A 16,968-nucleotide genomic window follows, 5' to 3' on the forward strand; every position below is an offset into this window, starting at 1 on the left:
TGCGTACTCAAGGTTCCTTTTAATGCACGAGAGACTTCCTTTTACTCCCAAACCCCCCTCCAAGGGACCCCCTCTCTATCGCTAGAGAGGTATTTGCTTTTTTTTGTTTTGTTTTCGGAGTCGGGCGGGGCAAGCCCGGCCGCTCCCCTTATTCACCATAAACGTGAACAAGAAGAACGACCAGGACTATGCCCCGAGAAACCGAAGGCAGACGCTTTTGTCACTAGTTTCCTCTGGACTCGAGAGGCCAGAATTATCTACACTCTTAGGGCGATGACTTTTCCCTTGAGAGACCCATTTCGGTGGGTGTGACAGCGACCAACTACCTCTGTTCAGAGGCCGAGGTACTACGGGACTTGCTTCGGTCTTCCCTTTGGAGTTGCCTCCTCTAGGTAACTTCTCGCTCACCTCACTAAACTGCCTTTGAAACCCGACGGTTTTCCCCTAGGAAATGCCATACCCGCTTGGAAGGGCGTCGGCTCACAGGTGGCGTCCGCTGAGGCTGGTAATGTCTCCCATTATGCATTTCCCAACCTCTTTTAGGTAAAGTTGGCCCCCCCGGGGGGGAATGGCACTTGGGTGCTCTCGTAGCTCATCTGGCTTCGCTTGGGGAGAATTACGTCATTTCCCTCGGAAGGGATCGGATTCAAATAACGGCATAGGAAGGGGAGCATTATCTCCCTATCCGCCTATGCAGAGCACCTAAATACCGGGGTACAACTTCACCGAGGAACTTCGCCACAGGCACATGCCCAGAAGCACCTAAATATCGGGGTACAACTTCACCGAGTGCGGATCACGGCGTACCCAGAAGGGCAGCCGCTTCCCGCGAGCCTCCCCACCAAGGAGGATAACGGTCCTTTCTTCAGGGTCCAACGAAGGGTCGAGAGCGTTGAAGGCGGAGTTGAATTAGTCTAGCCACCTCCCCCTAGAATCATCTGCCGCCGGACACCTCACCAGCAAATGCGAAAGCGAACGACCCTCTAACTGGGAGCACAGCGGGCAAATGCTGTGTCCGCGCATATAACTATAAGCCAGTTTGAGCCCACCTACTCTCGCGAGAGCCAGCATTTTCTCCTCCTTCCTAGTGACTACTGTGCTCCTATTGAGCTGCAGCATGTATCCACCTGTTTGTTCATAGCCGGCCTCCTTATAGGGCTCCAACGCCAGGCACGAATGCCTCTCATCCCACTTGTCCCATGCGTGGTAGCGTACTGAGCTGAAGTCAGCCGCTGGGATATATTTATTCATCCAATTCTCGGTTCTTGTCGTCCAAGTCCACTTCTTGAACGGTTGGTTCTTAGGCTTCTTGTTTACCAAGGAGCCTATCCAAGTAGATGAAACCGAGCGGTACTTGTCAAAAGCCCGTGCTCGTTGTCCCCCACAGAAGGCAGGTACGGGTGGTATGTTAAACTCGTGATGGAGAGTTTCCGTCCCTATAGAGGTTGACCTTGCTCCCTTTCCGAGTAACATTCGCATCCTGGTGGCGACGAGGTGCTGCAGAGAGTGAAGGACACGCTGATCGTGGGCCCCCATAATTTCCGCGCCATAACAAATCACTGGATACACGCACGCCTTAAAAACAGTCAGTCGAGACCAGATAGGGATGGCTCGGTTCGCCAGTAGGTGTTGACATGCGAAGAGACTTTTCCTTCCCTTGTCCGCTCGCTCTTTAACGATACGTTCAATGGAAAAGGTCGAGTCAACGTCGATGCCAAGGTATCTGTACGTCTCACCTACTTCAACCATCTCACCACCCAAAGTAAAGATCCTCATAGAGAGATCTTCCAAGTCGCCGTGGAACACCGTGACCATGCATTTGTCAATTCCAAAGGTCATGCCCCAAGTCTTTGCCCATTCACTTACCTTGTCAAGGCTCGTCTGTAGGCTTTCAGGAGAGTCAGCAAGTAGAACCAGGTCATCGGCAAAAAGGAGTCCTTTTATTCTCTTGAGGAGGTTAGGTACTTCCAGGCCCCATGTTTCCCCATCTGCGTCTAAAATATCATTGATGTATATATTGAATAGACAGGGCGATCCCGGGCATCCTTGGCGGACTCCCCGCTGCACCGGAATCGAATCCGACAGTTGATCCATATGTCGGACTTTAACAGAGGTGGACCTGTAGAGCGCTTGGAAGAATCTAAGTGCTCGACCTTGCAGGGCAGCCGCAGCGAGCTTTGGGAACAACGCCTCGTGCAGTACTGTGTAGTATGCCTTCTTGAAATCAATGTAGGCAACATAAGTTGGTTTCCCATCCTTGTGACAGAGTTTCACGATCTCTTCCAGACAAGCGACTTGCCCTATGCATTCCTCATTAGCACGGAAGCCTGCTTGGCCGGGATTGAAGAAATTCCTCTTTTCAAGCAGCTTAGTGATCCGCCTAATCACGACCGTAGTGAGGACTTTTATGGAAACGGAGATTAACGCGATCCCGTGGTAGTTATCAGTGTTGGTCAAATCGCCCTTCTTGGGGATTGACACAATCACTGCATAGCTAGCCCCGGCCAGGATGTCTCCGGTATCATAAATGCCCTTAATCATGTGCAAGTAAGCCTTGCCCATCTCCGATCGTGGCTTACGCGGATCCGACCTAAGCCCCTTATCTTTCACAAGTAGCTTAAAGAATTCGGGTGGTAACCCGTCACCTCCAGCTGCCTTGTGTCTCTTCAACCGCCGACAGGCCTCCCGCACTTCGTACCAGTTCAACGGGTCACATACTTCAGGCATACCCGGCCAAATGCGCACGTGTTTGTCATACCAAGCAAGAGGATCCTTGCTGGTACCGTCCGTATCGGCGAAGATCCTGGAGTAGTGGCCCTCCCATACTTGTAATTGCCTCTCTGGTTCCATTACTAGCTCCCCATTTGCGTTCAAAGGTTGATTGGCAATAGTTCCTTGCCCCTTCCCAACAATTTTCTTGAGGTGGGTAAAGAATTTCTTCATTTGACCCTCCCTCAGGAGCTCATTCCCTTTTTCCACGAAGCGCTCGAAGGATCTTCGGTTACTGTCATGGACAGCGGCCTTCGCACGAAGTGCTATTGCCTTGTACTCCCTAATCGCCTACCGGCCAGCCCTAGAGCTGGAACTTTTGGTTCTCACCCTATTCCAGGCTTTCCGGCGCGCATTAATGAGTCTCCGAGCCCGAGGTTCGAGTCGACAACCTGACCTTGGCCTCGGCGGGGGCTTCGTAGAAAGAGCTCCTGCCTCTTTGGCAATGGATGTAGCAACGGAAACAAACTTGTCATAGCACTGTTGGGTCGCACGTCCATCCTCATGCTCGAGGTGCAGCAGAGTATTCCACCGATTGTCATCGAGGAATAGTCTGCAATTCACCTCCATCTTGCATGCATCCAATTTGGGTACGGACGGCAAAGTAGCTTTGGCTGCTACTCCCGAATTCACAGAGTGTAGGTGGCACACTAGTGGCCAGTGGTCTGACAAATCTATCCCCCTCTGTACTGTGTTGTTGAGAAGTTGTCTCGCGGCGGACTCGTTCACGATGAAGTGATCGATGTCCGACTTTCCCTTCCCCCACCTGGAATGGTACGTGAGGTTTGAGCCTCGAACCTTTAAGCTCTCGAATCCTCGTCCGCATCTCAGTAGCCACTTATTCAGCGCCCCCCGTCTTCATGTTGAAGTCACCTCCAACAATTACCGGTAGGTTTTTGTTCGAGATGACTCCCAACGTTCGTGCGAGGGTCCTCAAGTGACTGTCCTGGCTTCGCCCAACTGGCGTTGCGGAATGTACACATTGCCATGAATCCAAGCCCCTGAACCTTTGGGAAAAAATTGTATGAAAATTTGATTCGGGGAAGAAAAGTTGAGCTCAAAGGGCCTGAGCTCAACCGCAACCAGAGACGCCATTCCACGTTCTCCTGGTTTTGCAGTGCCTAGGGCATTAAAGACCGAATGGCCGGGGAGTCTAAGAGGCCAACATCCTTGGAACATTCGGGTCTCTTGCACCCCGACAATGTTCCATTTACCGGTTCCCATCAACGACCCAGGTATTTGCTTTAAATTGCACAAATGCTGATACAATGGTCCTAGATGCTGAGATGCTGATGGAATCTTGTTGTAGGCGCTTGGATCTGCGAGGCTAAGGGCTGAAAATGCAAACACTATGCTAGTTGACTTGGATTTGCAAACTGACGACGTGGCTATGGCTGACATCTGAAAACGCTGGCTGAACTGACGGCACAACAGCTGATCTGATGCAAAAACGCTACACGGCTGTATGCTGAAGGGCTAAAAATGCTAACGCTAGGGCTGATCTGATACTGCAGGCTGAATCTGGTACTGTAGGCTGATGCCAGGCAAAAATACCATGGTTGTTGGAGGTGATGGTGAAACACGCTGATGGTGGTGGATGGAGAGAAAAACGCTTGCCGTTCCAACCTCAAACATAGGTGCGTGTTATAAACTATGCTTGGCATACATGCATTTTTCCGCAATCTGAGTATGGTTTGGGAATATTGATCTAGAGGTGAAGAGTTTTGCCTTACTTTCTAAGCTCATTGTGCAAGGATACCACCATACCGAGTTTGAGACTCCCGAGATGGCTGCCAAGGTCATTTCGATGAGCCCGCTGGCCATCCGAGCCGTCAGAGCTCATTTCCGATAGTAGGGCCATCGCTTTGATCCAGCTTCGGATGTTCTTGTCGAGGAGGCAGATCTGCCCATTTCGATTGCTTCCCCGGCTTGAGGAGGGAGTCCTTACCGCTTCTTTCCAGAATTGGTTCCGAGATCGGGACAGTTTTGGACACCCTGCACATGGTAGCTTCAGTTGCAGCCAAGGCTACTAGTGTGCCTTCAGTATGCATTCTAGTTCGTGACACTCATACCTCCCGAAGATGGTTCTTCTACCTGGGGTGAATGGCGGGTGGTTACGCCCGAGGGTGGAGTATTCCGGGCTCCCGAACGAGTGCTTCATTTGCAAGCAGATGAGCCACTTAGCGAAGACTTGTCCTCGCAGGGGATCTCGACCCACATCGCATGCTCAGCCCCCAAGGCTGAACATGTTCAGCAGACAGGTACCCAAGACACACAAGTAGAACTTCGACAGAGGCCAGCGATCAGCCAGCTCATGGCTGGCAGCATGTGAAAGACCGCCGTCGACAGAGACGGGGTCGCACACACCCCCCCCTCCACCCCAGAGTAACAGGAAACGACCGGAACGAGCCCCTGCCGTTCCCGAAACGTGTTCCTGCACAAGCAAACCGCCCGGAACGGACACATGCAAAGCAGTGGTGTGTTGGGGGAGACTTCAACATGTTTGAGGACCCCTCAGATAGGATTGGAGGTAGTCATGATACTGTACACGGGGCTCAGTTGGCAGCTTGGGAGCGGTTATGTATGACCTTGAGGATTTCATATGTTTGGAAGCATGCAGGTTTTGTACGGCCTCCAGACAACTTATCTTACTCTCGCACTAACCGCAGAGTAGGAGGAGCGAATCTATCTCACATAGATCGCTTCTATGCAAGTCTATGTGCCATGGGAGGATCTGTTTGCATTCTCGTATGGACTTCTTTCTAAAATCATGCGCCAATGATTCTTACTGTGACAGACCAACAAAGTGTGATGTTGCGCATCCCCGAGAGGACTTTGCTAGATATAGAGCTCAGAGAGCAGGTGGCAGCACTTTGGACAAGCTTGGGCACTCAAGCCACCCCTGCTAGCAGAGTGGCCATTGGACCTAGAGAGCTTAGTCGCTTCTTCCTTTAGGAGTCTGCAGCTGGCTTGATTGCAAACAAGGAGGAGGAGAAGAGGCTCAGACGAGGCATTGCTTTCCTACAACAGATGCAGGAGCACCACCCTGACAGTCCGTGGTTAGAGGAACACACGCAATAGAAATGACAGGAGCTGACCACCATTCATGAGCGGCGCCATGAGTTCGTCTTTCATCGCCAGGCATCTCAGTGGATTCAGGTGGGCGACAGAGTTATTGGTGAGTTCGTGGAGACTGTGGGGCCTCGCCATGCGTGCACCTCTGTTAGCCAGTTGAGGAGACCTGATGGGTCAGTTGCTTTAGAGCCAGAGGATATGCGTGCGGTTGCTACTCACTTTTACCGTGAGTTGTTTTCACTGTTCACTTGAGCCTCAGTGAGAGCGTCGGGGAGCATGAAGAGAGCAGGTTTGGGCATAGATGCCTTGTCTAGTTATTGAGGAGATGTATGAGAGACTAGAGATGCCTCTTCAGCTAGAGGAGCTCCTCAGGGCACTTTCCTGAGGTAGCTGCCCAAGGGAGGATGGTTTGACACCCAGCTTTTTCTTGGAGTACTGGGAGTTGCTTGGCTCGGATCTATGTAGCGCCTATCAGCACATCTTGCACACTCAAGAGATACGTGACAGCTTGAGTGAGGATCTGATTTACCTCATTCCCAAGGAGGGGGCTTATTGGTTGAGATTCGACAGTGGCGGCCCATCACTATTCTCAACTCGGCCTACAAAATTTTAGCAGCAAAGCTCTGAGTTTGAGAATTCAGCAACTACTTGAGAGCATTATGCATGAGACTTAGACAGGTTTTGTCAAGGAGCGCAGTATCCTTGCCAATGTCTTTACCTTTTGGGAGGCGTCCGCCCTCCCACGTCTCCGAGGAAAGGATCTTGTGATACTCCTTGTCTTTGAGAAGGCTTACGACAGAGTTGACTCGGATTTCTTGGAGGGCACTACGCAAGACGGGCTTCTCAGATGCTTGGATCAGAGGGGTGTTAGCCAGGTGCTCTTGGCAAGGGGAAGAGGGGAACGCTTCATGCTCACGCGTTCGGTTAGACAGGTGCCCTCTTGCCCCCTTCCTCTTCCTCTTCTATGTTGAGACGAAAAGCAGATTTGACTTCCACGAGGTTGGTTTGAATGGTTTAGAGCTCCGTATTAGGGGAGACGAGTTGCTTGACGCGGAGTTTGCTGACGACACAGGCATGTACTAGGAGGGCCATGAGGCCAATCTCCACAAGTGTGAGCAAGCTCTTGAGGTGTTTTGTTGTAAGGGCACTGATGAACTTGAGAAAGACTATGGCTGTCTGGGTTGGCATTGCTCCTACTCCTGATTGGTTGTCGGGCAAGGGCTTCAGGTGGAACCCCCTAAGGACGTTTGTACAATATCGGGCTGCCAAGTTGGCCTGGATTTGTCTCCAGAGCAGCAGAATGTCCCCCCTCCTATCCATTAGGAGGAAGATGCTTCATTAGAGTTCTGCACGTGCTTCTCGGTAGCATGTGCAGCCTGTGGCCATCCTTTGGAGAGTCAACGGCATTGTTTGTGGGACTGCCCCATGGCACAGCAGATTTGGCTTCGGGTTCTCCAACTAATGTCATCCCTATCTATAGCCCGATAGTACACTTGGGGTGTTGCAGCTTGGTCCACTCTCAAGGGCCCAATACTCCACTTTAAGTTGGCTTGCACCAGCAGGATGATATTGATCCAGGAGGGTCGACCTACACTGCAGCTTGCCACAGAGCTCATGTCACGAGGACGTGGCAGTTATTAACCATGTCACAGAGATGTGGCAACTGCTAACCTTGGTTGTTGGTTTCTTTCCAATGGGGTTTATTTTATTTATTTTGAGACCCTCTTTTTGAAGTAGCAAACGGTCGGACATTGTATGGCCAATGTGAACGGTAGATTCACCCGCAGACGGGAAGTGGTCGGCACTGGAATTCGTATGGTAAGAGGATGTCTAGGCTCAGAGCAAGATCATATAGGTCCCCCCGTCGCACTTAGCAAGTTGGTGGATACTAGGAAGTGAACTCAATTAAGGCGTAAAGTCAAGGTGGGACTACCAACAAAAAGTATCCGACAGTTGGGCCACATTGCATTTTTGGATGCGGTCCCAATGAGGATAGATGGTCAGAAGACCAGTGGGAGCCCAACAGAAGCATCTCCTAAAATTTAGGGAACTGCTATTTTGGGCCACGAAATGTGTTCGCGTCATTACCTTCGGTATGACTAGGGGAACACTTTACAACTCTGCCGCGAAGTCAACTGACGCACCAGTTGAGATATTTTTAGCAGGGAAAGCCCTAACTCGGAAACTGGGCGACGTGTCAGCTTGTGAGCGATTCTGCCACTCTAGGAGGCAAAAACGAGCTGCATATCAACAAAGGGGGCGCCATTTTCAGCCACAGGCGGATTGCAACAGGTACAGAAGCTATGGAATGCTTACCTTGCCCTCTATGCACAGTATGGTGACGGGAGTGATGCCCCGCACGCTACATACTGCTCTCTCTCTCCCCTACGTGCAATTATGTGATGCCCCACAAGAGGGCTACTCATTTGACTGATGTACAGTTGTGTGGGTTCATGCTTTTGTGCTGAGGCAAGAGCCTCCTTGAGCAGGAACAGGGGTAGCTAACTGCTGCTCCAAAGCAGGCACTGGTGAGGGTCATAACCTCACCGTACAGGTGCAAAATCAGCGCTGTGTATGCGCTGTAAATTCACTGTTTTTCAGCCATACGGACGCCAGGATCATTGGGAATCGTGCCCCACTGGCAAAGGACAGTTAGGGGACTGTTTGGGGCTGAAAACAGGGCAAAAACCAGTAAATACAGCGTGCTGAATTTACTGTTTTTGGACAGGAATCAGAGGGTATACGACAGTGCAAGCGAGTTCCAGCAGGGGAATTGGTTTCGCGCAAGTTTTGGGGCTGTTATGCTGCCGAAATTTGGCCAAATCAAATGGTATCTAGGTGGATACACGTGAAGGATTCCCAGGACCTTACCTTGTAATTTACCCTCCTAAAGAATAAAGAAATACCGAAAGGGGCGCCAATTTTGGGGCCTACAGGTTGTCGGCGTCTGCTCGGAGCATTCTAGCTTCCGAGCCGTGTGTGAGTTGAAGTGTTAATTCCCATTACAGGTTCTCTTTGCAAAGTGCTCTGTGTGTGTGTATAAAGTAAAGAATTTCGGGTGAAAGCCAACGCCTACCGCCCTACGGGCCGGTTACAGCTCATCCCCCAAGAGTGGTGCAGTGATAGAGAGTGGTGTTGGGAGCTGATCTGCGGCACGACACTCTGATTCATTTGGCAGGCCTCCTGCTTTCGCATCTTCGAGACTCGGTCTGTTCAACCGGCAGAGGCTGTTCCTGACATTTGGCTGGAGCTGATACAAAAACTCAGGGGTTAGTTTGAGAGACTTCAGGGAAGCTCCGACTGCATGCCGGAGCACCGTGCAACTTTCTTGCGACTATGGCATCCAAGGCCTTTCTTCACCATGGTTCAGGGTGCGCCTAGCTGGCACTACCGGCCACCCTCTTCCCCCTGCCAAAAGAACCTGGCTCACACCTCTCTGATCCAAGCATTTGAGAAGCCCATCCTGAGTAGAGTGCGCTCCAAGAAATCCAAGTCAACTCTGTCGTAAGACTTCTCAAAATTGAGAAGGAGTATCACAAGATCCTCTTCGAAGACATGCAAGGGCTGACGCCTCCCAGAAGGTAAAGATGTTGTCAAGGATACTGCGCTCCGTGACAAAACCTATCTGAGTCTCATGTATAACGCTCTCAAGTAGCCGCTGAATTCTCAAACTCGGAGCCTTTGCTAAGATAATCTAGGCCGAGTTGAAAAATAGTGATGGGTCGCCACTGCCGAATCTCATCCAATGAGTCCCCCCTCCTTGGGAGTAAGGTAAATCAGACCCTCACTCAAGCTGCCAGGCAGCAAGATGTGCTAGTAGGCGCTACATAGATCCGAACCAAGCAGCTCCCAGTACTCCAAGAAAAAGCTGGGAGTCAAATCCTCCTCCCATGAATAGCTACCTCGGGGAAGTGCCCTAAGGGCCTCATGGAGCTCCTCTAGCTAGGAAACCTTATCCTCAATTTTAAAAAAATATAAAATTATTTATAAAGAAAAAGTTTCTTAAAAAAATTTAAAAGAGAGAAAAAGAAAGAAAAGCGTGTATTAAAAGAATAATCGGGATCGGGATCATTCCCTAAGCCCAAGCCCAAGCCTGTCTTACGATATAGTATAGACCCAAAACTATATATATATTCTATCCCCACAAGAGAGAGTGAGGGCATGTGGGACAAGTCCTCCACCCTCCCCTTCACACTTGCACCCTTGGACTTTCCATTTTAAACCTTGTTCCCAACTAAAATAGACTATTTTGAGGATTCCAAGAGCATAAAGTAACCAAATCTTGGGCTGTAAAGCACGCAACGTCCCTCTGGCCGAGACACTCGTTTTGAGCTATCACACGGTATATTCCATAGCTTGGTCAGAAAAAAGGACAAAAAATCAAAAATTTGAGAGTAAAACCGGATTGCAAAACACGAAAAAACTAGGTGAACGGCCTTCACGAACACTCACCAACACTTCCAGGGTGTCAAGGTCACATGCATCTACGCTCTGGTCGTGTACTAGAGACGAGCATATAGAGAGTGCCTCTGTTTACAAGGGCACCCATTATCCCTCCACATTAGGCTCTAGGCTCTCAGCAAGAATCCAAGGCAGTACTACTCAAGACCCCCACCTAGCAACTAGTGACTCTTGCTCTGACTCAGACGCGATGGAAGGTTATCCTATACAAAACCCCGAGGAAGAAGGACATGTGTCCACCGGGGCTCCACAACCTAGTGCTAGCATGTTTAGCCGTTTTATGGAGACATTTAGTAGAGCTACTCGCTCTAAACCTGAAACCGGCCCGTAGGGCGGTAGGCGTTGGCTTTCACCCGAAATTCTTTACTTTAAACACACACACAGAGCACTTTGTAAAGAGAACCTGCGACGGGAGTTAACACTTGAATACACACACGGCTCGGAAGCAAGAATGCTCCGAGCAGACGCCGACAACCTGTAGGCCCCAAAATTGGCGCCCCTTTCAGTATTTCTTTATTCTTAAGGAGGGTAAATTACAAGGTAAGGTCCTGGGAATCCTTCACGTGTATCCACCTAGATACCATTTGATTTGGCCAAATTTCGGCAGCATAACAGCCCCAAAACTTGCGCGAAACCAATTCCCCTGCTGGAACTCGCTTGTACTGTCGTATACCCTCTGATTCCTGTCCAAAAACAGTAAATTCAGCACGCTGTATTTACTGGTTTTTATCTTGTTTCAGCCCCAAACAGTCCCTTATCTGTCCTTTGCCAGTGGGGCACGATTCCCAATGATCCTGGCGTCCGTACGGCTGAAAAACAGTGAATTTACAGCGCATACACAGCGCTGATTTTACACCTGTACGGTGAGGTTATGACCCTCACTAGTGCCTGCTTTGGAGTAGCAGTTAGCTACCCCTGTTCCTGCTCAAGGAGGCTCTTGCCTCAGCACAAAAGCATGAACCCACACAACTGTACATCAATCAAATGAGTAGCCCTCTTGTGGGGCATCACATAACTGCACGTAGGGGAGAGAGAGAGCAGTGTGTAGTGTGCAGGGCATCACTCCTAGCACCACACTGTACATGAGAGGGAAAGAAAGCACTCCATAGCTCTTAACCTGTGACAGGTTGCAAATGAGGCCTCTCCCAGCATAAAAATCAGCGCCCATTTTTCTACAAGAGGAAAGTTCACCAAAATGTGACACTTGGCGCATTTTCAAGCATTTTCCCGTTTCGGGTTCGCCGCTTAAAAATATCCCAACCGACGCGTTAGTTGACTTCGCGGCAGAGTTATAAAGTGTTCCTCTAGTCATACCGGAGGTAATGACGCGAACACATTTCACGGCCCAAAATAGCAGTTCCCTAAATTTTAGGAGATGCTTCCGTTGGGCTCCCACTGGTCTTCTGACCATCTATCCTCATTGGGACCGCATCCAAAAATGCAATGTGGCCCAACTGTCGGATACTTTTTGTTGGTAGTCCCACCTTGACTTTACGCCTTAATTGAGTTCACTTCCTAGTATCCACCAACTTGCTAAGTGCGACGGGGGGACCTATATGATCTTGCTCTGAGCCTAGACATCCTCTTACCATACGAATTCCAGTGCCGACCACTTCCCGTCTGCGGGTGAATCTACCGTTCACATTGGCCATACAATGTCCGACCGTTTGCTACTTCAAAAAGAGGGTCTTAAACAAATAAAATAAACCCCATTGGAAAGAAACCAACAACCAAGGTTAGCAGTTGCCACATCTCTGTGACATGGTTAATAACTGCCACGTCCTCGTGACAAAACCCGAGGCCAATGAAGTGGATAAAGGCGGTGGGGAAGTAGATTCTCTCTTCACATCTCGCGTGGACCTCACACCCCCTAAGAGTGTCCATGTGGATATTCTGCATACCTCCTTCAATGCAGGCCCTACCGAGCTACCTCCCTTGGAAGTTCCCTCTAAAGTACCGACCACGAAAGACAAAACCACGGGGAGCAACATTGCTTCCACCTCACAAGGGACCTCTAACACGTCAAGTCTAGAAGGGTTATTCCTTAATGAAAATTGAAAATATAACCTTCCCACTGAGATATTGTCGGAGAGATTGTACAATCCACATCTAACGCCTTTAATATTGAGGAGAGACAATGAATGATCTGTAATGTCATCCATGGCATAATCCACTCGGAGACAAAATCGAAGCGTAAACGTAATCTCAACTCGCCCCATGAGATTTTTGGATACGAGCAAGGCCAAACAGCCTACTCTATCACAAATGGAGACTCCTATGATGACTCCCATGTACCCCTCATACATCGTTTCGCCTGGAGTCTCGATGCAATCCGAGCCCACAAACAGCAACTTTAGTTTTCCCTACTTTGGCTCAACTTCCTCTCAGAGAAACCGTGGCACCTACTCCAATGATGGACTTGACAAAGAATGCACCCATTACCTCTAGGGCTAGTGCAGTACCGCTACCTAGTGGCGTAGTACCTACCACTGGGCCTCGACCGTACATGCATGTAGCCACTTACGCACACATGGCTCCTACACCTCCGATTGTACCAATAGCATATGCTCCACGAGTGTCATTCTCGAGCCCTTCTCCGAGTGGGCCTATGTCAAGTCATATTCCATATCCTACGTCGGCTACATATATGCCGAGGCCAGTAAACACCCCCGTCTCACATATGATTCCGGGAGTGCCTCCATCGGCCATGCCTCCTCACATAGGTAATTTGGCAGCATTTGCTCAAACGATAGGTCGATCTATTGCGGAGAATATGCATCATGCGCCTAAGCGAGAACCTACGAGTAAAGCGTAATAAATTGCAAAGCTTACGCAAAAATTCAATGTAGACAAAGATGCTCGAGAGCACATCGAAGTATTTGAACAAGTATGTGATTCCCTAGGAGAACACAATGAACTACATAAGTGCAATGCTTTAAGCTTGACTTTGAGTGGAAAGACTGTAGATTGATATATGACCTTAAGGATAAAAGAGAGAACAATTTACCCACTCTTCAGAGATTGTTCCTGAAGGAGAAGGTGTGCTTTGGGGTGTGTAGCATCTCAACTACAAAAGGCCAAACATGAGGAAGGTGAGTCAGTGAAAGACTTTATCAGTCGTTTAAAGCACTTAAACTCTCGTTGTCCTGTAAATGAGCGTTTCAACGGTGACCAATTGCTCGATAGATTCCTCCGAGGATTGCAACATGAAAGTATCTATAATCGCCTAGTCGTTAGAGGTATTACTACCTGGGAGGCGGTCACTACCAATGCAATCCAATTGAAAGACAATTTAATGATTGCAGGTGAAACAGTGTGCTCTGAGCCAAAGTCTAGTAGCTCGCAAGCATCGGGGCATGAGCCAATGACAATAAAGCCTATTGTTAAAGAGCGAAGATATATGAGATGACTTTGTAGATCTCACCAAGGCCGTTCAAGAAAGTCTTAGAGATAATCGTGCTCCACAAAACAATCATATGTAACCAAGAAGGGAACAACAATGGTGCTCAATTTGCTTTGGTCCACATAGCACTAGTGAATGCCCTACATTTAGAGTAAAATTCAACGGGAATTGCAATGCATGTGGTAGGTACGGTCACCAAGCTAAGGATTGCATAATGTTCAAACGTGTGATGGTGAATAGACCACCTTTGGCCTGGACGGATTCACCTCAAGTTCTTGCATTGATGCTTGTCCCACTTGTTGAGCAACTATCGCAACACATGGTTCTAGAGCCCAAAATGTTGTTCAAGCTACACCGCTACCACCTCTAGTGCTAGGACCGCAGCCCCCGCATCCAAGAGTCACCCCTGTGAATCATATGGGTTGCAAGCCATCTAGTGCTTGTTTGGATGGCTGTGAGTAAGAAATAGACACTAGTATTGCCTATGGGATGGATACTCTTCAAGAGTGTCCTATATATTACATGGAAGATTGTTGGAGGCAAGTCAAGCCTGTTTATCAAGCAGCTGCTCTCGCAGCAAGAGGTCAAAACATCAACCTCATGACTAGAAGACCACCTCTTCAATGCTACGTGTGTGGTGGACCACATCGGATAGCTAAATGTCCTATTAAGCTACAAAAGAATGCCACACAAGTGCAAACCAGTCAAGGGAGCACATCCGCACTGTCAGTACTCACATGTAATCGTTGTGGCATAGATCATTTGATTGCACAGTGCGCCCATAACCCAAATGCACCCAAAATCACACCCTTGAATTTGGTCAAAACTGCTAGTGTGACATCAGCAATACCACCCATTGAAACCGCCAATGTGACAATCCTCCAAAATTCAAGCCATATCCCTGAAGAGAGATATACTGCATCAATTGCCCACGCAAAGAAAAAGAAAACACGAAGGAAGAGATCGCTAAATATCGGAAGTTCAAAACCGAGTTCCAAGACAAACATAAGGACAGGAGATGATCCTGTGTATATGAATGACCCCGAGGATGATTCCGATGCAATCGAAACTATCGAAACCAAAACCATTACCCCAAAGGGAAAAGCCAACCCAAAACACCATGAGCTAGAGCCAAATAGAAATGCAAATGGGAAGAACCATAAAGAATCCTTGAAAACACAATAAGTGTTTCCAAATCCAATCAAGAACCCCCAAGATAAGCCACGAGGGCAAATAGAGGAAAATTGCAATAAGAAGATTGGGCATAGTTACATGGGACAGCGGGTCGGGGTCGGGAACGGGGTCGGGACGGCAAAAGTCAGGAAACGGGGACGGGGGTCGGAACGGCAAAAAAAAAAAGAGAGTTTTTTTGGCATTTTTTGACCTACTCACATGCCACACACATAGAGCATCACTTTGACCATAAATTTACACTAAATAGACCAAAGAACACGAGTCATATAGACTGAAATGTGCTAATAAAACATCGATGATCGATGGATACAAAATGAGAAGTGCATGCTACAAGGGCTCAAGAGTCAAAAAGCCTAAAGGACTTAGGACAAGCCTGAGGCCTCAAGGATAACAAAAAGTACAAAGGGCTATGTAGTAGGTAGAGTCGTAGACTCAAGAGTCTAGACTCGAGAGTCGAGTGATCAATGATCATCAAACTCAAGAAGTGCTCGCCTGCTGAATCTCCACATCGTCGTAGTAGTCGAGGTCGTCGGCGACGTATGAGGGCTCGGGAGGCTCGCATTGAGGCTCGAAATCCTCCTCTAGCTCCTCCAAACGAGTATCGGCCATAGATGGATTCTCTTGTGCCATCTCCCACTCAGTGAAAGGATCTGCCTTGTGTGTGACTCTCTTGGCAAGCATGCGTAAGTTAGCGCTCACAAACACCAAATCATTGGCCCTCTGAACCCCAAGGCGATTCCTCTTCTTAGAGGCAATGTGGCTGTACACACTCCATAGTTGCTCCAAGCAACTAGTGGTACATGCTTGGCTAAGGACACGAACAGCCAAGCGCTGCAAATGTGGGCCATCTCCTCCATAGTCCTCCCACCACAAAACCGAGCCAATCTTGTTGCGATCAAGCTGTGCATCTACACATCCATAGGAGCCCTTCTTTTGCCTGTAGTTGAGTAGCTCGTCTCTAATCTTGCACCTAATGTCACTGCTAGGCTCAAGGCGCTCCAATGCAAGTCGCCATCCTTTGCTCACCTCCTTGTCGGTCTCTTGACGCCTTCCTTGAAACTCAGGGTCAAGCACATAAGCTGCCGCATGAAGTGGAGAGTAGTATCCATTCCACCTTGACTCACACAAGCCATGAATATCCGCATATTGAACAGGGTCAGGCACAAGCTTCTCAAGTGCCTCTATCATCCGATCCATGGCTTCGTAGACTTTGCCAATGCATGGTTGCAAGCCATCCACCACTCGAAGTAGGTGTAGAATAGGCTTGACCATGGCGTCAAGAGTCTTCACCTCCTCCCACCAAGCGACGTCGTCGGCCCATTCTCGGCATTTCAATCCTACTGCTGATGTAGACTCCGGCATGGCCTCGAACTCATCACTGAGAAAGAGGCCCCTTAAGGCTCCGTCACATGTAGACAAGCGGCCTAGCATAAGCCAATTGAATGCAAATCTTTTCTCTGAATATTTGAGCAAGGACAAGTGGCTCCTCTTTGAGAATTCATGGCGCACTTTTTGATGGTTGAGCACAAAGGAGACAATTCGAGAGGCGTCACCACTGGTGGGTGAAATCCATGACAAGTTCCCTATGTCCTTGAGGAGGTTATTGAGGCAATGCGCCATGCAAAATGTGACATGGATGCTGGGATACATGCCCTCAATGATAGCTCCGGCTGCCCTATTTGACGCCTCTCCATCTGCAACCATACAAAGGACATTCTCCGGGCCGGTGATCTCTATGGTGCTTGTCCACTCCGTAGCAAGCATCTTGGCGGCCTTGCCACTATCAGATGCATCATGTGACTCCACAAAGTACATCTCCCCCCGAGAGTAGGCCGCCACCCCGTGGATGGACCGCTTGCAGGTGTCGCTCCATCCATCTACAAGAAGAGAGACGCCATTGGTCTCCCACAAATCCTTTGTTGCTTGGGCCGCTTGCTCCACGGCAAGCTTCTCTTTGTCAAGGAGGGTGGTGCGAAGCCTCTCCGATGAAGGTGGCACATAAGAGGAGCCATATTCCCCTATTTTCGTAACCATGGTTCGAAAGTATGGAGACCTATCCACACAAA

General features: G+C 49.2%; 1 protein-coding gene and 1 pseudogene across 1 annotated transcript in view; one reads left to right on the plus strand and one right to left on the minus strand.

Annotated features, from left to right (window-relative positions):
- The window catches only part of LOC147444343 (PIN domain-like family protein), a 131,657-nt gene that overhangs the window by 22,360 nt on the left and 92,329 nt on the right, over window positions 1–16,968 (minus strand). The window lies entirely within an intron of this gene.
- On the plus strand, window positions 12,447–14,893 carry LOC147444345 (uncharacterized; annotated as a pseudogene).

The sequence above is a fragment of the Adiantum capillus-veneris genome, chromosome 13, assembly GCF_014529385.1.
Source record: "Adiantum capillus-veneris isolate H3 chromosome 13, ASM1452938v2, whole genome shotgun sequence".
NCBI classification, from domain to species: domain Eukaryota; kingdom Viridiplantae; phylum Streptophyta; class Polypodiopsida; order Polypodiales; family Pteridaceae; genus Adiantum; species Adiantum capillus-veneris.